The following is a 23,197-nucleotide window of genomic DNA, read 5'->3' as shown; positions in this document are numbered from 1 at the left end:
CTGTAAGCAAAGAATAGAGAATAATCCAGAGTCAAGTAAGCTGACCTAATGGTTCAGTTCTCCCTTTTCCACTCCCTTGCATTTACGTTAAAAAAAAAAATAAAAATTACTGATTCACTAAACATTTTTTGCTGCTGAACCTGCAATTTAACTTGCCAATTCTTTCCTTGTTACAATGGGAGGGGGTTTTTACAGTAAACATACTCAATTTTTTCTTTTCAAATACTTTAGCTTGTATTATCCTATTCTAATTTTTGTCAGATGTCATTTTGTTCTATTCACACAGTTATCTAAATGGAAAGTGAGACAAAATGTTCAGTCTGGATGAGCCAGATTTGGATTATTTTTTATTTCCATCCTGTAGCTTCAGAAGAGTAAACCTGCTTTTTGTCATTTTCTTTCTTTTTGCATGTGTAGCTACCAGGCTCACACTATACATTTATTTGCTAGCCTGTAAGAGTAGGAGTTCTCCTAGGCTCTTTCTCTGTTTTTCTGGCTTTGCTAGTTGAGGGAAGTATGTCACCTTTATCATGCTTTTTTTTCCTCTGCACATATAGTGGGAACTCCAGGGAGTTGCAAAAAAACCCCAACCAAATACCAAATCAAACAAACAAAAAGCAACCAAAAAAAAAAAAAGGCCTACTGTAAAATAACAAAATATGCTTCATGAGGGAGATGTCTGGTGAGTTTCTAAATGAGGAGCATGCATGACTTACTTTCAGTCCCACCTTGTGCTAACCTTGGATCCAGACAGCAGATAGTCCTGTAAGAAAGGTGGCTCAGGCCGGGTGCACCCACCCCAGTGTTTTAGTTTTGATCAGGAGTGACCTTTGGAAGTGAGTCTCCTGATTGTCCTCACTTTGCATGTTTGGGTTCATATCAAAGAGTTGTCTCAGTCCCCAACCTGGATTCCTTTTGAATGAAACTGAGCTTTAAGAGCACAACTTTCAGCTCACCTAACAGGCTCTGACCATTAATGGGTGTTCAGTTCATGGGAGCAGGCTATAATTTGTTCTGAAATAACCCCTTTTTCCTTTCCTGTTCCTTCCACCCCCCAAAGTGTCACAGACTTTTGATCCTTGGCACCAGCTCCTCTAAGCTGCAGATCTGCTCCTTGCTAATACAGGTGTAGCTATAGTTTTCTGTTTCCCTTCCTATGTTAAACATCAGTTGACACATACACTGGTAGGTTTTTTCCTCTTGCTTGTGTGTGGTTACTGCCTATCCAGTGTAACATCCCATAATCCATGTTATGCTTTGAGCTGTAAAATTAAAATGAGATAATGTAGTTGATTGCTAAGGTGGATCTACCACGACATTAGCTGTTGGAAAATAAATCAGACATGCTGTATGTGCCACTGATACTTCCTCCTGACAGCTTGACTCACATTAGTACAAAATGCTGTCAATGCAGTGTAAAGAAATACTTGCTCCTTTATATAAAAGCAGAAACTGAGGCATAGACTGAGTGACCTCTTAAACTGACCATAGGAAGTTTGTGCTATAGCAAGGAACAGGGTTCAGGTCACCTGTCTCCAGTGACTTCAATTTTCAGATTCCAGGTATGGTTTGACATTAGTAATTTCACACGTGAAAAGTCTGCTTTGAAAAAATCAAAAATACCACGAAGAATTTCTTAGGGAAATTAGACTGTCATTGCAGTCCTACTGTATGTTATCTATTCTCTCCCTCTGTAAGTTTTGAACATGTTGGGCCAGTTTAATAAATTCAGCAGAAAGAGAGCAGCCTATATGTTTCTGTACCTTCTTTGAGAACAGCAGACTGGGCAGAAGACAGTCCCTACTAACAGTTCCCACTGAAGAAGAGGATTCAGCGTGAGCTTGACTTTTACTAGTATGAGAGAATCCACATGGGGATTAAAATACTTAGGACCATGGAAAAGGCTTTGATCACAGCCTGTGCTTTACTAGAGAGTAGCAGATCCAGTCACTGGTCAGGACATGTCATACATTCATTACATTGTATATCATACAATTTGTGCACCTCCTCATCAGGGTGGTAGCATCTGACCAACAGATTATCCTGGTTTGTACAGTCTAACCTCCTTCAGTAGTTAATCCATGTGCTGAGTTGTAGTTAGCTGTAATGGCACAGAATGTAAATGAAAATTGACTAAACTGCACAAAATGAGAAATTCTAGGACAGTCTGTGGCTGTATACTGGTTATTGCACTAAATTAAATCTATTTAGTATACATGCCAAAGATGTTTACAGTTAATTTAGTTGAGAAGTTATGATTGCCTTCTACGAGGATTGGGGGAAACAGTGACTCCTATTTCAGCTATTAGGGTTCTGACCTTGTTTGTATCCTGGTTTCTGTTGACCTCAGTGTGAGTTTTGAACACCACCAAGGTCCATAATCATCCTCTTGCAAAGTCCTATATTTGAGTTCTCCAAGATGGTAACTGTTGTGTTAAAAGGCTTAAAGTGACATGAAAGGAATTCTGGAAGAGGAAACGCACACTTGGTGGAAAACAGTTCTGTGGGAAAAGGGATCTGGCAATTCTGAAAATGTGCCTGGTGAGGTCTGCTCTCTCCTGAGTTTCCAGCAGGAATTTTCCTGAGATCACCACCTCTGTCCATGCCTGGGGTTAGTTTTCCAGCTTTCTTGGGTTCTCTTTGTGCAGCAGTCCTTTTCCAGCTGTGATGCCTTGCCCTGTGCTGCTACTGGCAGCCAGCTGCCAAAAACAGTCAGCCACTCTCTTGACAGTCATGCCTAAGGAAGTCTGGCATAGATGATGAGCAATGGTGGCTATTCAAGGATTAAAAAAATACCTAAAAGCTCAGATTTACCTCCATCCTTCATGACCGTTTTCTCTCCATGACACCATTGCCTCTTAATATGATCTATGTCTCCTGTATTTACTGTTCCCTGTTGCTCCAGGGAGTTTCCCGTTTCCCACTCTTGCCCTGCTGTCATTGTGGGCAAGCCCAGCCTGTGTTGAAATGGGAAGTGTGGTAAGATTTGGCCCTTGCCATGCCTTAAGCAGCTGTGCTGTTTCTAAGCTATATCGGTTGGCAGGTGGGGGGACTGGAAGAAATGCAGGATTCAGCTGGCTTGTCCTTTCTTCATCTGCCTGGGTCTTAAGCAAGGTAAGGGTGCTTAGTTTCCTCATTAATGTGAAATGTGGGCTCTGTTAATTGCTCTGCACAATGTATTTTGCCTCACATGAGACTGCAGATGCACTCCGTACAGGTATTGCTAGTGTAAGCTGTTTCAATTCCATAAGAAAATGCCATCCTGGAATCAGTAATACTGGATTTCCTTCCATGCAGAAGGTACTTAAAAAGCTTTGCCCCTGTTTAAACTCCTGGTCCAATGTTTTCAAACTTGCTGATTTTGCAGTTTGTGGCATCTGAAAATCTGCCTTAAAAATGTGTCATTCTCTCGGTGTCTTTCCAAATCCTGCTAGTTTGTCCACCAGGTTACTGCTTCATGACCCCATTGTGCCCTTCTTTGTTATGGAAACACATGCAAATACTAGGAATGTGACATTTGATGTATTTCTTCTCAAGATGTTTGCTGAAACCACAAAGGTGGGAAATGCACTAAAATTGTCTCTTACTGTGTGTTCTGCCTTACTCTGTCTTGCCGTTAACAAGGCAAGGGTCATCTACTTCCGAGGATAAATTCTAGTAGGCTAAAAAAAATATTTAAAAATAGGTGATAATGCAAATTTGTAAATGACTACTGAAGAAACAAAGTTTAATAACCTGAATGGAATATGGAACTATTAAACCCAAAAAGGAGAAAATAAAAGGAAGCTGGACATACTTCTAGAAAGTGAAACACCAAGCATGCTGTGGTTGTATCTTGGGACAAGGTACAGGTACTGGTGGGACTGGAGAAGCAAATAAATTCATTTACGACCCTGTTCGCACTTGGGCTACTTCTAACTTCACCATGGTTGGATAATTAGACCTCTGTGGCCTTAGAGCAAATAATGCTAACTGCACAGAGCTGGCCAAAGGCTTCTTGGCAAAGTAGGCAAAAGAAAATTTTAATCTTCCATTGGCAGGGGATTCTGTTTTGCAACAGAAATGGGAAGAAAGTCCAGAAAAGTGTCTTATGGAAGGAGGAAGATGTGATAGTCAGTTGGACTTTAACAGGCTATAGGTGACATAGCTGTATGTCTGTCAGTCATCAACCCCTGCATTCACCAGCCACTCATAGCAGTCTCTCCTGATGATGTTGCATCTTTCATGCTGCTGGGCAAAAGTCTGAGCTTATTCCTGCTGCAACAAGTGCAAGAGACAAGGCTGAAAAGTGCACCTTCTGCTCTTGTTGCGGCCAGCAACGACAGGGATAGCAATGGCTGCAGCTGGAAGTCCTCTTCTCCTGTCCCCTGTACACAGCAGCCATCACAATCCTGTTCTCCAGAATAGAAATTGAGTAAGCAGTGTGTTGATCTAGGCAGACTCCTACTCTGAGTTGTGCCATGATCTGGAGCTAGCATGACCAGATCAGGTACCAATCATGGTACCTGAACATACTGCTCTGACTACAAGCACTGTGGAGATGAGCTGGGGTGGGGTGCCGCGCTTTCCTAATAAACCCTTGAACCTTGGTTTGTTTAGTCTTCACATGTGTGATGTTGGTCTTACACCAGCAGTAAACAGCCAAGAAGTGAAAGAGATCATGCTGCTACTGCAAAGCTAGGCTGATTTAGCAGGCAATAGTAAGTTTTATTTGGGAGGGTGAGAAAATGCTGGAAGAAAACGCAGAGGGAAAATAGAGTATTGTTACTGTACTAATGGCAAAAAGCAGTGCAAGGCAGCCACTATAGATAGATCAGTCTGTGCTCACATATTGTGAACTGCCAGGCTGGAAAAATCTGAAATATCCTCAGTAATTTTAGCAAGCTTTGATCCCAGAAAAAGAAACATAAGTAGAAATGTAGTTTTGTGTCTTTTCTTAAGCAGCTAAGATTTTATGCATACTCACTGAACCATTCTCTGGCATGATGCTAAAAATTCCTGAAACCTCCACCATGACTGATGCAAAGTCAGTGGTGTCTTCTGAACAGGGCCTCTCAGCACAAACTTTGTACCTTCTAGGCAGAGTTCATCTACACGATCAACTCTTTAGCAATTTACTCTGATAAAAGAGCACTCTTGATATGAGGAGATAATTCATCAGGGATAGAGACAAAAATGTTCTAGGCATTGTCCAACAGCATCAGAAAACTAAAAAGCAGCTCAGTCCTGAGTAATTTCTTGTTCAAAAGAGTAATTTCAGAAGGTGGAGAGGAATGTACATCCTTTCCTTAATTCAGGAAATCTATCTATTGACAGCTGGAACAACCCATTTTCTTTATCTGTAAAAACTGGGTAAAGACTCTAGAAGTAAAAGGTTAAGTGATGTTGTTGAAGTCTTTTATTATATGTTATCTGGAAGATAGCTGATGATGCTTCTTCCAAGAAAGCACTTCTCAGGTCACAGTGGGAGACTATTCAGTAGTTGTTCAGTCAGACAGCTGAGTTCTGGGGATGTTGCTGTTATTCAAATCAGGGAAATGATCTGCTTTCCTACAGAGGTGGGATTTTTAATTAATCAAAGATATCAGAACGATTTACAAATCAAAACCAGCCTAGAATTCGTAGCTTCTGTCTCCAGCCTAAGCAGGCTGCTTGAAAGGTGTCCTGAAGCTCCTGGACTTGAGCACATGTGGGTGCTGAACAACAGCTTTAAGGAGGCTTAAGACATTCCTGTTAACCCGGCAGGGCCTAGCAGGTGTGCCTGTATTACATCAAAATATGTGTGTATAGCTCATGGCATAAATATGCATGCGCACGTGTAGCAGAACACTGTGTGCATGGCCACGCACATACTTATACTTAGGAAGCAAGTTCTTTTTGCTGCAAGAGCTGTGAACCTTCCTCGGCAATTAACTGTGCTTTTAACATTTCTCTTTTCATTTGCCTGAAGTAGCAAAGGCAAAACAGAGTGACAATATCGTTGAGGCAACAGCTACTAGGTAGCTAAACTGAGGCCACTAAACCAGAAGTGTAAACCATCATGGTTTTATGGCTCATGTGGCTCTTTGATACCACTGAGAAAAACATCCACTTGGCCAAAGATAATCATTGAGCTGAACACTAATTTTCATAGAGGTTTATGGATTTTGTGTATTTAATGACATATGATACAACTGCATAGGTGGATAAATAGACACAATTTTTCTGGTTTGGCATGGTTAGAAAAATGTGTGACAGCGTAGTGTAGAAGGCAAAAGAAATCCAAACCTGACTTTGTTTCCTGTCCTGCTGTGAGCATTTTACAGTTGATTGCAAGCCACTGCATGTACTTTTGCCCTGCTCTCCTTGCAGATATCTCCTTGATGAAATCTGGCAGGTATTTACAGAACATCTCCATTGAGGCTGCTCATTGAATGTAAAAGAGGAAGAAGAGTATTTAAGAGTGTTTTCCAATGATAAAGATATGACATTTTTGAGAGGAACACCTACAAACTCAAGTGGGGTTTTTTTATTTTTTTTTTTATTACCAGCTTTTGTGAGTTGGCTTTTTTTGCCCCCCAATGTCATAACTGTATGTAAAAGAGAACTGGAACTAAATGACTATGTTTTACCTCAAAATGTTACTATCTGCAAAGTGGAAGTGCAGTTGCTTAAATAGCTTATTTTCAAAACAACTGGACTGAGAACTTGTCTAATTCTTCACAGAACCGAAGACTAGAAATCTCTTTGACTTGTCTCCACTGTCTAAGAGAGTTAAAAGCGCAGTAATTCTCCATCATGCCCAGTGAAATGCTGCAGTAGAGAGTGTGGTTTAGTTGTCATGCACATCAGTATGTAATTACTATTTCTAAAGTATGTCCCTAACTATGGTTTGTGCTGCAGAGCATGTACTGGTAAGAGACACCTCTGAAACAGGACAAATTGCCAAGTGTGAGTATCAACAACAGGAAAGAATGGAGACAGCAGTCTGCAGAACGAGTATCTGTCACCTTGGCCTGCTCCCTAATTTAAGACTTTTGTTTTTTAAAATCAAATTAAGACATTAGTGTTTGTGGCTTTGATGTTAGCATTCGGGAGTGAACTGGTGGTGGAGATCTGTTTGCAGACAGCCTGAAGCTTTGGCATTCAGAAGTGAGTTGTTGCCCAGCCATCTCTCCAGATGGCTGGCAGTATCACTGTGGACATGGGAAATGGGGGGAAATGTTTCTGAAGAGGGCTACTTCCCATAGTAGTTCATGTTCTAAGCTCCAAAGGGTATTCTTACAAAGTGTGCAGGGCTGAGGCTGTGTGATTACCTTCCTCCTCTCTTGCTCCTGAGGGGATTTTGCAGCTACAAGGTTCTGAATTTTTGGTGTGCTCACTTTTTATCAAACCACAATATGTTAAGATAGGATTAAATTTTTCATACAAAAATAGGAATAAACTATGTACACTGTTGTGCGAAGTGAAATTTTGCTAGGCATATTAAGCCATTTAATAATACAAAATGTAGGTTGTCACAGAATACAGGGAACTTCTGGTTAAGCTACATTTCATACACATAAAAACCTTCCAAAAATGTATTTGCAACATGCCTTGTTTTTGATGGTCTCATGCTTTTCAGCCAACTTTCTTCTTGTTATGCTGTTGGAAACTTAAAATCAGAGTGGTTTTGGAACAGTGTGTTTTATGGTATCACAGCTCATCAAACCAGACTGATAACAAAGAACGTGCTTATGCTCAATTTCTTCCTGTGAGTAGCTCTCCTGCTGTCAAGGAGTCTGGAAATGTACTTTATCTGTGACTCGGCCAAATGCTAAGTATATTTTCTAGCTGTTGGTGCCATTAGTTAATCTTTCACAATCTAGGTTGGATGGGTGCTCAGGATATCTCTCATCCAACCTCCATATGAAAGCGTGGCTAGCTATGACACAAGGTCAAGTTTCCTCAGGGCTTTATCCAGTTGGGTCTTGAAGATTTTGATGATAAATGTTTCTTATAGAGTCATCTAGCCTCTCTGCTGGATATTTGGAGAGAAATATTTATCTTTTATGCTCTTCAGTGTAGAGTTACATGCATCTTTTACCACAGTCAGACCAAGATAAGGGGTATTCCTGCATTTTGTCCCGTCTGACTCAATGCACCAGCCTTTGGAGAGTAAGCTCCACAAACACATAATTTGTAAATTGCATGCATTGTTTGAGATTTATTTGTATCTTCGCATTTGTGCTTTTCTTCCACAAATACTGATTTAATAGATCAGCAAACTGCAGGTTTCCTTCCTCAGCATTTTCTGATTGTCTCTAGTTATCTTACTTCTCCTTTATGCTTCCTCATCTGATTATTCTTCAGCCACCAGATGCACTACAAGTTCCCATTGCTTTCACCTCTCTGATCCCACACTTCTTCTAGCATCATCTAGCATTTCTGAACAGCTTCTTCATGTGGATAGACATGTGTGTATATAATTATGCAGAAGAGCAAAGTTAAAGGGAAAAATATGATGACAAAGTCAAACAATTAAAAAATCAGTGAGGACTGCCAGCAGTCATTTTGCATTCCCACATACACATGACTAATCAAGCTGCTGATAATTACATGATCAAGTTATTTTTTTTCACAAACCCCTTCCTCATTCCTTGGACAGGATGTGATTCTGGGTGTGAGTCAGGGCTGAAGGAAGCTGTTCACTGTTGCAGCAGCTGAAGGGTTTGTAGCAAAAGGGACTGCAACTGCAGGAAGAACAAAAGGATAGCCTTGTGGTTAAGAAAACTGACCACTGCCCTCACCAGTTGGATGCCACCTGACTCTGGTACAGCATTTTGATGGTGCAAAGCAAATGGCCTCCACCTAAATTCTCATGGGTAGTTACACCAGCCATGTCACACTTCCTGGGTGCTACCTGACTTTGGAAACACCAATGTAACTGAAGTCAATAGGAGAGACTTGCTTTAAATGTATAATGAAATATGGAAAAGCCAACTGTTTCTGTATTCTTAAAAAATCAGCTCCTTCATGTTTCAAATAGGACATAAAAAACTTTAAGAATGTTTCTTAAGTTCCAAAATGAAAAGGCCATAATCAGATAGGATTGGTCTGCTGAGAGGACTCAATTCATTTGTGAGTGTGAAGCATTCATGGTGGGAGCTCCACAAACATGCTCAGGAGGAAACAAACATCTCTGGCAGCTGATGCCAGACTTAGAGGTGTCCATTAAAGACCATACTCTGAAATAAGGGAATAGAAGGAAATTGTGATTAATACGAGATTTGTTAGAAGCAGGGAGTGTTAAGCAGGGAGGCTGAGAATTATGCGCTCTACTTACAGAAGGATGGGGTGTGCATGGTGGTGGTGCTGGCAGTGGTGCTGGTGCTCCAGCCTCTTTCAGCCCCAGCTGACACCAAGCCTCTGGAGAAAATCCTGCATGTTGTTCATAAGGCTGGTCCCTGATGTCCTGTGTGTCCCACAGGCATACCACCCCATGCACCACTCTGAAATGAGCTAGGCAAAAGACGTGGCTTTACCATGAGAAGTGATGACTGCTGTTTTGTGTGGGAGCTGGTAGTGCCACGGCATCACCAGGCACTCCTCTTCGGGTAACGGACCTCCTTTCTGCCCTCCTGCCTTCTTGCAACGGCTGGACCAGATTTTTTTTTTTTCCATAGCCCCAGTTCTGCAGCAAAGGCAATCATCAGCTGTGCCAGCATCAAGCATGCAAACTGGAGGACTGAAGTAAAGTTTCCTGTGAAAACTTTGGAGTTGGAATTTTCTGAATAAAGTGTCTGCCTTCACAAATATAATGTATTTTGTTAGGCTTGGGGCCTTTTTGATTTTGTGAGTGACAGGCTGAGGTAAAAGGATAACATGTGAGCATGTATATCAGTGACTCTTAAGCTGCTATCCTTTTGGTATTATTCACTCTGTTGTTACAGATGTTTAGAGCATTATTACATAAATCTAATGCTCAGTTAGTATTTACTGAGACTTTGGCTAATTTTGGAGTTGAGTGTAAGGAGAAACAAGCCAGTATACCTGGACCCTTCTTCTACCAGAGCTTCAACCTCCCAACACAGCCCTTGAGTCCATTGCTCAACTTCTAGTCATGAAATACAAGGTGTGACCTTTATAGAGCAGAGTCCTTTCAACGCTTGAGAGGAACTTCAGTGCTCAGTCCTGTTGTGGGTATGTGGGTGATCTGACATCGCAGGACAACTTGTGTTCCAGCTGGTGGGAAACCCCGTCCCTCAGATACTGCCCCGTGTCATTGTTCACATGCGACTGAATAGTGTATTTTGATAGAAAGTGTGCTGTTTACCTTCAGTTTTCCCCAAGGATGAATAAATAGGACACAAATGTATAAGCTGCCATGTGTGGGAAAGGGTAGTGCTTTATTGACTCTTGCTGCTGTGGTTGGTCTGACAATGTGTGCATTGAAGTATGATTTAAGCAACACTGGTGTGAGATGAGTCAGAGGATTGCACACATGTTGCATGACTTCCTTATAAAAAGTGTTAACCAGCTGGAGTACAACATCGAGCCTGTCATTTCAGGACAGAAATTTCAAGCATGCAAGTAACAGGTGTCCCTCCAAAATGCTGGACCCGTTGGAAACGACTGCTCTTTAAATAACCAAGTGACCACATTTGTTTTGGTGACAGGTCACTAAGCAACCTGTACTGCACTGAGAAAATACAGTCTTAGCAGTACTTATCGGCACAGTCGGCATCTCTGGCGTTGAATCACCATACCATGAATTAGCATTGACAGGAGCTCTGGGGCTTTGTCCACAGCTAATTGTTGGGGGCAGATACCTAGATACACCAATGATTTCAAGTATTACTTAAAAAGCAGGTATGCAGGCTTAGTGTAAAGTTGTTTTTAAATCATGTACAGTATTATCAGTTTTGTTAGTTAGCATGAAAATGGTTTAATAGTTACAAAAGTCCAGATTCAAATGTAGCAATTTGAACATAAAATTACTCTTAAGTGAACACTGCTAGAAAGCAAATTTTTGTTGCAAAAATTGGATGCAACCAAACTTCCTGAAAAATGTTGGAGAGGAAAAAAGGGACAATATCTTTTAGAGACTGGGTGTATGTAAAGTACAACAGTGCACACCGCTCTGACTGAAACCCAAACAAACTAGGTGGCCTCACCCAGTTGTTCCTCAGTGAGCTGAACGTCAGCATCTGTCATGCCAAACCATTGCAGTCAGTCACATGAAATTTAGTTTCGTGAAGCAAACAAGTGGGTCAATTGTCATGAGGAATATACATATTTTCTTCAACTTCTTGTAGAGTATTATAAGACTTTTAAAAAAATAAGTATCTCCATGACATCTGCCTAAGATGTTGGAGAGGTCTATCTGTAGACTGGGGCAGGACATAGAGGATGTATTTACAGCTTTACTTGTATCCCACAAATACCTTCATGATCAGTAAAACCTGTAGCTAGCTAATCAGCAGTGCAACTCAGTGCCAGACCATGGGAGGAGACACAGAAGCGTTCTCCTGCCCTTTGCTGTCCATAAAGGAGCCACCTCCTTCGGAAACCAGTAGCTATAGGGTTCTCTGGCATGCCATAACCCAGACCAGGGCATGCCCTTACTTTTGTCGATACAAGACTTAATGCTTCTCACAAGCAAACTGTCTGAGAAGTGTGTGGTCTGCACAATACTGATTCCTAGCTCTCTTTTGCTGATAGGTGTATGATCTGACTTTATATATCTGTGAATAACAAGAGGGAGTAAATGGTAACATTGAAAATTATCCTAGGAAACCAGGTGAAAAAGAATTACAGAGCCACTAAATAGCATTTATGTAGTAAATTGAATTGACATGGGTGGGAAGGTGGGGTGTTGGGACTGATGGCATGCCCAGTCATGGCCCTGTGGTTTTCTTTTGTAGCAGGAGAGGCAGCCAGTGTATAATCCTTCACACTGAATTTTCTGCTTCACTTCCTCTATGTCACAACCTCAGTGTTGCCATAGCTTTTTAGCATTGCATTTGCTAAAATACAAGTTACTTGAGCATGGTGACATTTGAATGGGAAAGATTTACTTGATGCTCCCTGCTCCCCCTGAACATGGCAGGACATATGTCCCCAGTGAAGTGTGTGACCGATGTGAAATGAGTGTGATGCTAATCTTGGCCAAAAGCTTGTGAGGAAGCAATGCCTGTTTCATTTGCAAGGAACACTAGTTTCAAAGGAGATTAAAATCAGATATTAATTGGAACTGACACGGCAATTTTATAAGAAAATTTCAGAAGGATGAGTTTGTATAAACAGACAACTGTTTATCTTGCATTCACTGCATTTCCATTTGAAGATCAATTCCTAAAATTTATTTCTTATAGCTCACCCCGTCTTCCAGCAGCACAGTCACTACTTGGTGAGAGGGACTAACATTCATGGGACAGTATAAGGGATCAAAGATTAATTTAAACTTCTTCTGACAGTGCAGCTGCTTGGTTACGTTGCCTGCCTCTCCCACCTACCATAATGATGTTTATACCAGCTCTCTGGTTTATAGGTCTATACATTTGCTAATACCAAATAATCTTCATACTGCCAGCAGCCCACTCAGCTCTAATCTCTGCAGGTCGTGTTGCAGTTCATTTGGTCACGACTGAACTGACACTCACAAAATCCTCAGGAGGAAAGTAATGTAACCAGCAGCTACAAACACAGAATACGTAGATGTTTTTTCTCTGTCCCCTTCTCCTTTTCCTCTCTCCTTTTTCAAATTTCATTAGTTTTACAATTAAATGTTCCCTTCTGGAACAAGGGTGCATCATGGCTATGGAAAGAGCAAATGTCCCTTTTGCTCTGGAACAGGCATATGCTGCTGATGGCCCAGAGCACACATGTGTATCTGTGCACAGTTGTCCAGAGAGACCCTCAGCAGCCCTGTTTTCTAATGGGGGGGGGAGGAGGAGTCTGAAAAAGGAATTTCTCTCCCAAGCCATCTGCCACTATAGACTAGTGGCCAAGTGGCAGCAGTGACTGAAATCACTTGGTGAATGATCTGGATGTGTCCTGCCTGCTACACACTCAGCAGACAGGTCTGGTGGACCAGACTGCTCAGCTGCATATTTCTTTGGCAGGGTGTTTTTTTCTGGGGACACGTGGATGGAAGCCAGAGCTGGCATGCTTCTCTGGCAGCTGATCTGCTGTGGGAGATGCTGAGTGGCATCAGGACCACCACCAACAAGTCCCCACTGGTGCCTGCTGAAATGGCTCATACGGTGTCGGGGCTTTTCCACTGCCAGGTAATAGAGAGGATGAAATACAAACAGAAATGGCACCTTCATAGCAGTGGCAGCTCAGCTGGGACAACATGGCCAAGCAGTGTACATACTGGTACTACAGCATCTATGTATCTCACAGTCTCTCACCTCTAGAAGGAAAGGTGGTCCCAGAGATGCCCTCCTGGCCATCTCTCACAGGGCTGCAATCTGAGAACTGCTGACTTAGTGCAACACAAAATCCTCAGGTTACAGGAGGGAAATACCCACCTTCTGAAAATATAATTTATATTTAAAATTATCTTTACTGAAATACCCGAGAGGCAGAGTGGGTTACCTTGCTAGCACCAGGATCCACCAACTTCTAATAAGTTACTCGTCCATTAATTTCAAATGCGTCTACTTATTTTGTGTGTCTCAGGTTATGCATCTCAGTTTGGAAAAGTGAAGCACTCAGGTGGCAGCAGTTGTTCAACAGCTGTGCAAGTAGAGCCTCGGGCATTGCAAACTGGGCAGATGAAAAAAGGAAATCCCTGAGAATGATGAACTGAGTTGATACGTTGCAAAAACTTGGAGGTATTAGTGGTTAAAAAAATTCTAGAGTTCACTTTGTTTACTCTTGATGTTATTCTTTATTTGATTGATAGTGCCCAGTGCTTAATAATCCTTGGGATCACCATTCTTCATAAACAGAAATAAAAGAGCAGACTTTTAAAATTAATATGGTTCAATGTTTGTTGCAGAAGGAATCAAAATAGTGCTGGGCTTGTATCTTTTATATTTGACATGATCTTTTCTTATCGATTCCTTGCAAGTCAGTTTACATTTCTCTAGTAGAAGTGTTAGATGGTCTTGCATGGAATAATGCTGAGAACCAGATGAGAAAATATGTGATTTCTTTAGCTCATAAAAGCTTTCCTTTAAAGGAAAAATCCTGCCATTAATGCACACATGGTGTTGTGCTAAGTGTAGAAACGAAGCAAAGATTGGTGTGTGAAATGTTATGAAGACTGGAGCACATCTGTATCCATGTGGTTTTAATAGCTTATGTAGATGTGCTATCACCTATTTGTAGCAGGTGTTGGATTGTATGGGATAAGCTACACCTAGGCAAAATACAACAAAACACTCAATGGCAGCAGATCCTGACTGTTTTCCCTAGGTCTGTCCCTCTTCCACTTTCTGTCAAGTGAGTGCTGGCTTGAGAAAGTTGGTGGCTTTCCCCCATGGCTCGCTTCCGCATTGCATGCTTCTCCTGGGGCTGCAGCCGGAGCTCATGTGGGCTGGGGGCCCCAGTGGCACACATGTGGGGCCTTCATTGCAGCCACGCGTTAGCTTTGGATGATCCAGCTGCAGCCTCTGGGATAGCCAAGAAGCCAGGCAATTAATTATTCTGCCCTGCTGGGGATGCTTGCTGCTGCTGCTATGTTGGGTCTGGATGAATCAGTTCTGGACTCCCTGAACCTCAGCAGTGTCTTCTCTGTACAACATGTCTGTGCCAGGGGAGGCACAGCTGGGGAAGAAAGCGCCTGGGGGCTACACTGCAATGCATTTGCCACTGGCAAGTGCCCCCTGCAAGGCAGGGCAGGAGCACCCATGCTCTGTCATGAGGCCATCAGGGTATGGGGGACCGTGACTGACTCCCAAGGCAGGCTGAGGTCCTTTTGCACAGTGCCAGATGTGGTTGCCCATAGACAGAGGAGATGTTAATATAATTCTGACTGTCAGCTACCAGTTGTTTTAAGTGTGGTGTCTTGCCAGGAAGGAAATAATGGTTACTGATCTTGTGTAATGTGTGTATAAGGGTGTAACAGAAAGGGAAGTAGAAAGTAAAACAGAAAGAAACTAATGCATAATTGGGGTCAGTCCTTTTGTTTTCTCTGTAACTCTGCAATGTAGAGGATTTCCTACTTGTGCATTATCTTCTGAGGAGTCTTAATTCATTTTCTTAAAGATGTATTCTAGGGAATTATTTGATTAATTTCATATTTAATTGGATAAATCATTGCATTGTAAAACTTTTCCTGAAGTATTTCATAAACTTTAAGCAAGGTAAGATCTCATAGAAATTAAAGGTTTTGCTTTTCAGGTTGAAATTTTCCAATCTGTCCTCAGGTGAAAATGAGTGATGTGGACCTGTTCTAACCCAGAGGAAGTTGGCCTTAGCAGCAATCTTGGTTTTAGACCAGGCACAGAAACCAACTGACCTATGAAGAGTTGAAATAGCACCAAGGTGTATCATTACACTTCCACCAGCAAAGCTTCTGAATAAAGCCATTGCGGTATGAAACAAGAACAGCCCAGAACATGCTACTAGCTCTCTGACACCTTTTAGAAATTAGTTAACATCTTGTTCAAAAGAAAATAAACAAACAAACAAACCAAGAACCCCCAAAAGGGCCATTAGTTGAATTATTTTTTACGTGTTTAACACCAAATGGCTGTAAACCAAAAGTATTACCTCAAACTAAATTAAGCAATTTATGTGTTTAGTAGCTTCAGAATGAACAAATTCAATTAACTCTGAGGGCTACATTATTGAAAGATGTTTGTATAGATACACCAGTTCAGTATGAAAAACTATTATCTATATAATGTGTTAACAAGCTGGATTTCCTTGCTGACACTCAGATCAAGGTGACTGGAAACCCTGTGGGGGCTAGGGGAGGGGATGCTAAAGCTGTTGCTGAAGCTGCACCATCACTAGGAACCGACCAGTAAGACCCACAGTAAGCAGCACTGGTGCTGGCTGTTAGTGCTACCTGTGCTACTTTGCCTGCAGTTTGCACTGTTAATTGCAAATTTGCCACAGGATTGAGGTGGCTAAAAGTACCGATAGGTCTAAAGGGGAGTTAGGCATGCTAAACTGACACTTCAAGGAAACACTGCATGGTCTTGTATGCACCTAAGCCCCTAAATTGTTATTTCCAGAGTGCATGCTAGGGAAAGGATTGCTTCATACATGTGTTGATTGTGCTTTATGCTCTTGCCTCAAGCAGTTATTGCTGGTTGATGTCTGACTGAACTATAGACTAGACTGGACTCATGCTAGCAAACTGTTCCTCTGTTTTGCTTCATCTTGTCTTGTACTACTCAGTGCACGCTGTCATCTCTGCAGCTCTGCCTTTTGCATCAAGGATCCCAAACCTGCCACCTGTGTGTTCCTTCTTCCAGACAGCAGGGATCTGGCAGGTTCTGACCTGTGTCACTCTACACACTGAGCTTGCTTAAATGCCTAAGAAAGGGCTTTTTCCCCCTACAATCCTTTTTGTAAAACCAGAAGCAGGAAAATATCTCTGCTTATCCTCCCTGGGCCTGCACGATGTCTACCTGCTGCAACCCTTGGAAAATGGTTTGCAGCAGTCTGGACTGGCATTGAAAGGTGTCGTCTGTGGATACATCTGTGGATAGCGAGCCCTGAGAAGAGCTGTTAATGAAGTTCTTGTTTCAGAGGTTGTGCTTCTCAGATCCCTAGAATAGCCAGAGACATATAGTACATGAGCATGATATTCATTGCACAGTGCTATTTTTGTCCCTTTCCCCTTCTAACCAGCTTTCAACAGCTTGCTGTGTGGATCCTCCCCCTGTGTTGGTATGGTAGACTATGACAGTGCTCTCCAAAGTGGGTGACATGCACCTCAGAGGGTGGCAAGACAATTCATTACGATGCAGGAAGAAAATATTTCTGTTCCATTAATAAACAAGACAAAATTATATTTTAAAAATAATGTTTATTTTATCTTTTACGTCCTTTTTTAATTTTTATTTCTGTGTATATTTTATAATGTACCTAATATATTAGTAAATGGTATATGTATATTATTTATACATAAATATACATCTACTGGATATGCATGCTCAAAAAATGTTTACTGATAGGAGTATACAATCAAAATTTTGGGGGCCACTGGCTTAAGACACATTTTGGAAAGTTGACTTCTGCCAACTCTTCTGTTTATTGAAGAGTTGGTCTGGTTTTCCATTCCAAATCAGTTCACCCCACTGGGGCTGTCATCTCTGACTGTTACCTACACGAACACTTTGGGACTGCCTGCTATGTGATTTTCCATCCCACCTGAGGTCTGCACAAATGGTGGTGTACTCACCAGTTAGACTGGAGTGAATTGGTTGTATGTTTCCTGCAGAGCAAGAAGTCAAACCAACTAATGTGTCAAATTTCTGAGGGGGCCTGGAAAAGGCCTCCTGCTGCGAGGTCAGTGAGATTGACCTCACCCTCCTTCTGTTGATGGTTGATATTGGGTGGAAGGTTTAGATCCTGTGATGGTCCTCTCCTGTTGAGTGAAGCTCAGCGTAGTTGCAGACACATAACAAGGTTGGGTTTATACAAAAGGAGGGCAGTAACTAAATTCAGAACGACCTACTTAGACCATGCATATTGAGTTAGTAGGTACTAATGAAGTTCAGTGTAAAGAGCTACAAGGCAGTAAGGAAAGGAAGCTGCAGTAACCTGTGGAGGGTCACCTTCAGCCATCCCCTTCTAGAGCAAGCATGTTAATGGGGAAAGGTTTGGAAATTGCTGCAACTGAAGTAGAAAATAAACTTTCTGTGTGAAATTTCAAATCAATTCATGGGAGGATTATGCCTGCCTTTAAAAATCTGACAGTAAAGGTCAGGGGAAAATCATCCTTGCCTGGTGCAATAAAAATGCTCTCCCCCTGCTCCCTATTTCAAGGTGTCCATCTCTGCAAACTGAAACACTACAAGGAATTGTGAAGGAGTCCATGAGGAAATGGAGGAGGTTTTGATGTGTTCCCCCTTAGTAACATGTGTGTGGATGTATGTGGATTTTCTGAGTATCATTTGGCCTCACTGAAGGGTCATGTGTTTCACTTTGATGTGATGGCAGTTACACTGGGACACAAGCAGATCTTCCTTGGGAGGAAATCCAAAGTTTGGGTTCTGTTCTTAGGAGAGTTCCTTCTCCAGCACTTTGGGAACAGAAACTTGGATATTTGTGAATGTTTAGTACATGAACTGTGACTGGCAAGGGCTGCTGTGAAGAGATGAACTGGGCCTTAAGTAGTAGACTGTGTCTTAAGCCCCTGAGAACTTTGAAGATGAGGACCTTGATAGGTTTTTTGAAGCAAATACGTAGGTGATGGGAACCTGCAGACCAGAGGTGATTTACAGTGATGGGAGGGTCTCCCTGTGTGAAACCTGGAATACACAGGGCCCTGGAGCTGCTAGAGGGTTGGCTGCTGTAAAAACACCCTTACTACAAGATGGAAATATGAAAACTGGGCAGTAACAGGGTGACATGGATGGTCATGGAGGGTTTTTAAGTAGCAGATATGGTCAACTCATTGTTGATACAGGTTAATTATTTTAAAGTGAAAAAAACCCTGCTACTACTATCTTTGTTTCCAATCTTGAAATCAACAGCTCCTGGGGTGGATATCCTTCCTCTCAGTAAAGGAGGCTCTTAGCCAACTTGCACACATCTTTGCATTCTCAGACCAGCAGTGCATGCTGCACAGGGCATTACAGAGTCTGTGGCCTGCCGTAAATATTTAGGACTTCCCAGATAAAGCCAAGTGCCTCATCAAAATAAATTAAACAATCATTATTAGGCAGGGATTGATTTATAATCAGAGGTTTGCGTGTGCCCTAGCAGTCTACTCCCAGCCTCTTTGTTATTATCTGTAACATCTAAGCTAACTAGAAAGACCTCTCAAAGTGAAACATGGTTGTCTCCCAGCTATGTGCCTTTGCTTCTCTTCAGACATTTTTTGCTGAGAAAAAACCTAACCGTTGTTCTTATCTAAGTCAGAACTCGGTAGGGCTGTTTTTGAAGGGAGATCACTATGGGGTCATTCCTCTCTAATCTCAGACATCATCATCTCTAAAGGAGAGAGGCACCAAGAGCAACAAGCAGCCAGCACATGGCAGCTGTTGTTAGTGATGCAGGCTGCGTAACCTGTTTGTTGGCACTGGGGGTGCAATTTCTGATCTTGACCCTGTTTTGTTGATATTTCAGCTGTACATCAACAAGTACAATGCTGAACCTGATAAATGTAAGATGAATCACTCTGCCCATGGATTTACCATAAGCCAAAAGCAGATTCTTGCCTCACATTAGTGACAGGCAGTGCGGCTTGTATATGGTTTATCACTGGATGTGGGGCACAAGCTTTGCCCTGCACTGCCACCAGTGCTGCGCCTTACCACAGTCTTCTGAGTTGTAATTCTATAGCAATTCATACAGAACAACACATTTGGGAGAATATATACAACACTGAGTGCAGAGTTAGTCAGAATATTTCTTTTAATGCTTCCAACTTGGATGCAATAAATTCTTCTTCCCATCCCTGTGACACGCACACATCTCAATGACTACATTGCATTTTAAAGGAGGAGGCGTAGATACTTCTTCCCATGTGATTTGTGCTGAATGACATGTTAATGGTGATGTCTATCCCAGAGTAAACATCAGTAGGGGTTTTGTGTGCGTGTGTGTCAATATCTATTGTGTAAGGCCATGGGTCTGAAGAAAATTATTCACCCAGCTGGTAAGATAAATTCTGCTGGTCTCAATTTCTTTCCAACAGGGAATGCAAGAAGAGACTGAAAGCTGAAGAAAACTTCCCAGGAGCACAAAATCCTTCTAAGATATTGACAGGGAAATTTCAAAAGAAGTGCAAAGAACATCTGGCTGCTTCTGGCTTACATTTCCTCTTTCCCTAAATAACTGAAGCACTTTAATTAAATTGCAATCTTGGCTGTATTTATTACTGGACTTTTATGGAGCCTTTTATCCTATGGCCTTAAAGCAAATTATTTTTAAGTCACAAAACATCCCCAAGAAATGTACTGTCATTTTACTGGCAGGCAAAGAAACAGAGAACACAGCAATAATCCACTGACAAGATGACATAGGAAACTTTTAGCAGAGGGAGGCAGGAAGCCTGGGGTCTCCTGGGGTCTCAGGCAGTGTGCTGACGTCAGCTGCAGCTTCTTTATGGAAACCAAGCTTGACTATAAGATACCCTATCTTTCTATTACTTCAAAGCAGGAAAAAATGATTTGTAATAATGGAAATAACAACTAAAATATGCATGTGGATTTCCAAGGACAAAAATGCTTTCCTAATCTTACGCAAATGTGGCGCTTGTGCAAGGCAATGTCACTGTGCAGTTCCTTCTGCTCTGTTTAAGAATATCTCATTGTTATAACCAAAGTAAGCATATTGCCAGCTTTCAGGATGGGCTTCTTGAGTGCTCAACAGAAAGAAAGTTACCTCTAAATAAATAAATATGTAAATAAAGTCATGTTGACACTTCTGAATGCTAAAATCTTGCATTTTCCCTGTTCCTTTCATGGAAATTTCCATAATTTTATTGCAACAGTTTTCAGAGAGATGTGGTCTGTGTAAGACCTCTTCTAACATGGCCCCTAAAGAAGCTGCCTGCATGAGAAACTATAAAAATTATCCTAGCCTTCTTGTGAGCCTTCCCACAGTGCTGTCTGAACTACCTTTCACAGCTCCATGGAACTCTCTGATTTCTTTCTTTTACAAATAGCATTTTCCTGCCTTAGAGTTACTTCATGCAGATACACTGTGGCACTTCAAATGGTATGACTGAACTATTACTTTGCAAACAGCACATCTATGTCTGATTAAGTTTGGGGTGGAATTTAATGGATATGGTGCTTTAAGCAGGCTAGTTCTTACCCAAAGTGAGACTTTCTCAGAATGGAAGGTCAGCATCTTCATCAGATCCATCTCCAAAATGCTTTTCTTAATGAAAGGAAAAAAAAAATGTCCCCTTCCTACCTAGAACTTGAATATACTTTAGTTAAAAAAAAAAAAGCCGTTCCTCAGCTGCATGCACAATGAAGCATGCTCAGATTAATAATTCATCTGTCATGCAAAATGTTCCTGAGCATAGATTTGCATCTGCTATTGAGCCTCATGTATCATTTCATGAGTAGCACGAGTATACTTGCAGAGAGGTGGTCAAGTATAGCTAATACACCCTCATGAATCAGCTATCCAGTAGGTACTTCAAGGACTTGCTATGCACTTTTGACTAATTTAGCTCTCTCTTATCCACTGCTCTTATCCACTCCCTCTCTTAGGAGCCTGTTGAAACCCATAAAACAATGGCTTTAAACTAACCAGAGAGAAAAAACCAGTTGGAGAAATGTCATGCCTTTCTCCTTCAAAGTGCCTTACTTTTGTGTATTTGTTGCGGTACGTCAGCTACTAGCAGGAGCCCTCCCAAAGGATATTACCCCTGGGCTACAGCTGGAGAAGTGGTGTGCTTGCTGACAGTGCCATCACCCATAGAGCATCAGTGATGGTGGCAGTAGTGCGCCCCTGGCAGAGTAGTGTTTGGGCCCTCTGCGATGACCAAAACTTTCTCCAGCCACAGTTGATGATGTTGCCATGGCACCCCATGCCCAGGAAAGCCCTTTAAAAGTCGTCCCTTTTAAACTCCAACTTTAGAATTAAGGGGTGTAGTCTGAAAGTATGTCTTCTCTCTTTCCCACTCTTCCCGCAAGGACTTAGGTACACCTGTTACCCCTTTATGGTTTACTTTTCCCTCTGGTTTCTCATCATCTGAAGCCAGTTTAGATTGTATATGTTTCAGCAGTTTTTCCAGGGAGAGGAATTAATGGCCAGAGGACAGCTGTTGTGTTCAAGCAATAAGAAGGATTTCATGTATGTGACTGACTAATGGGATATAGAGTGATGGGTACGTGCAGACTTTTTTTCTGTTCATGGTATGAACAAAGTGATCATCTCAAATATATGGAATGGGATATCTGAGCTCTAGTACTCTTGTACTGAATGTATGTGGGTATAACAGAACATATCTAGACAGATGCATGGACACATACAAATGCACACATATCTAAATGCAGCATGTTATCTATATGAAAAAAAATCCTTTAGCTTTAGGGAAGTCAAAGAGGAATGTACAAAGGGTGAACTTTTGTGTGTAACATCAGTTCTGCTAAGAACTAGAGCTCACACAGCTTGTTTATGCTGCTGTGAAACTGTCACACAGAATGTTTTACCTCAAGGAAGAGACATGTTTCCTATAAAGAGGTTTGTAGGCAATGAGACAAAAAAAAAAAAAAAAAAAAAAAAAGGGCATATTTTGTTCTGTAGTTTCACATAATAACATGGCAAGAGGTTTTTCATGGCAAGCACTTCAATAAAAAAAACTCATAGCATGACTGATGAAATGTAGCATTTTTGTTTACAAATTAATGCCTCGCAAATAAGAACACTGCATGTGTTAGAGAGGAAAACACAATGGAATAATAGCAGGATGGAGAAAAGAGACTGGTATTGTTATCATCAAACATTCTGTTCTGTTCTCTTTAATTGTCTGAGGCAGTGTCAAAAAACTAAATAATCAAAATAAAGAACAATTTTGGCAATAGGCTCCCTATCTGAATCAGTATAACTTGCACTGTGGCTGTCCCAGGATTACTTAATGTATCTTGAGAAACAGATATTAAAGAGCAGCAGTGAGCAGCATGAATGTGAAATGGCTCTGTCACCTGGGGGGGATGCAGAGGTGGTGGTAATGCCAGCCCACAATTTCCACCTCTGTGCCACTTACCCGAGTCCTGATATCCTGGCTTGTGTCAGCAATAGCGTGGCCAGCAGGGACAGGGAAGGGATCTGACCCCTGTACTCGGCACTGGTGAGACTGCCCCTTGATTCCTGTGTTCAGTTTTGGGCCCCTCACTACAAAAAGGACATTGAATGACTCGAGCGTGTCCAGAGAAGGGCAACGAAGCTGGTGCAGGGTCTGGAGCACAGGTCGTACGGGGAGCGGCTGAGGGAACTGGGGGTGTTTAGTCTGGAGAAGAGGAGGCTGAGGGGAGACCTCATCGCCCTCTACAGCTACCTGAAAGGAGGGTGCAGAGAACTGGAGATGAGTCTCTTTAACCCAGTAATAAGTGATAGGACAAGAGGTGCCAGGGAAGGT

Source organism: Athene cunicularia (assembly GCF_003259725.1).
Source record: "Athene cunicularia isolate RWA chromosome Z unlocalized genomic scaffold, athCun1 chrZ_part1, whole genome shotgun sequence".
NCBI classification, from domain to species: Eukaryota; Metazoa; Chordata; class Aves; order Strigiformes; family Strigidae; genus Athene; species Athene cunicularia.
Note: the sequence above shows the minus strand (reverse complement) of the source record.